Raw genomic sequence first — 1,049 nt, forward strand, 5'->3', positions numbered from 1 at the left:
TCTTTCTCACTCACTTCGCTCTGTATGACAGACTCTAGGTCTATCCACCTCACTACAGATAACTCGATTTCGTTTCTTTTTATGGCTGAGTAATATTCCATTGTATATATGTGCCACATCTTCTTTATCCATTCATCCGATGGTGGACACTTAGGTTGTTTCCATCTCCTGGCTGTGGTAAGTAGAGCTGCAGTGAACATGTTGGTACATGACTCTTTTTGAATTTTGGTTTTCTCAGGGTATATGCCCAGTAGTGGGATTGCTGGGTCATATGGTAGTTCTATTTGTAGCTCTTTAAGGAACCTCTGTCATGTTCTCCATAGTGGCTGTAACAATTCACATTCCCAACAGCAGTGCAAGAGTGTTCCCTTTTCTCCACACCCTCTCCAGCATTTATTGTTTCTAGATTTTTTGATGATGGCCATTCTGACTGGTGTGAGATGATATCTCATTGTAGTTTTGATTTGCATTTCTCTAATGATTAATGATGTTGAGCATTCTTTCATGTGTTTGTTGGTGATTTGTGTATCTTCTTTGGAGAAATGTCTGTTTAGGTCTACTGCCCATTTTTGGATGGGGTTGTTTGTTTTTTGTTATTGAGCTGCATGAACTGCTTATAAATTTTGGAGATTAATCCTTTGTCAGTTGCTTCATTTGAAAATATTTTCTCCCATCCTGGGGATTGCCTTTTGGTCTTGCTTATGGTTTCCTTTGCTGTTCCAAAGCTTTGAAGTTTCATTAGGTCCCATTAGTTTATTTTTGTTTTTATTTCCATTTCTCTAGGAGGTGGGTCAGAAAGGATCTTGCTGTGATTTATGTCATAGAGTGTCCTGCCTATGTTTTCCTCTAAGAGTTTGATAGTTTCTGGCCTTACATTTAGGTCTCTAATCCATTTTGAGCTTATTTTTGTGTATGGTGTTAGGGACTGCTCTAAACTCATTTTTTTACATGTACCTGTCCAGTTTTCCCAGCACCACTTATTGAGGAGGCTGTCCTTTCTCCACTGTACATTCCTGCCTCCTTTATCAAAGATAAGGTGACCATATGTG

General features: G+C 39.0%; 1 protein-coding gene across 1 annotated transcript in view; it reads left to right on the forward strand.

The window, feature by feature from the left end:
* LOC112396318 (AF4/FMR2 family member 2-like) overlaps positions 1–1,049 on the forward strand; it is a 401,348-nt gene that overhangs the window by 263,396 nt on the left and 136,903 nt on the right. The gene's annotated exons all lie outside the window — the stretch shown is intronic.

The sequence above is a fragment of the Neophocaena asiaeorientalis genome, unplaced genomic scaffold (assembly GCF_003031525.2).
Source record: "Neophocaena asiaeorientalis asiaeorientalis breed wild unplaced genomic scaffold, Neophocaena_asiaeorientalis_V1.1 scaffold981, whole genome shotgun sequence".
Lineage (NCBI taxonomy): Eukaryota > Metazoa > Chordata > Mammalia > Artiodactyla > Phocoenidae > Neophocaena > Neophocaena asiaeorientalis.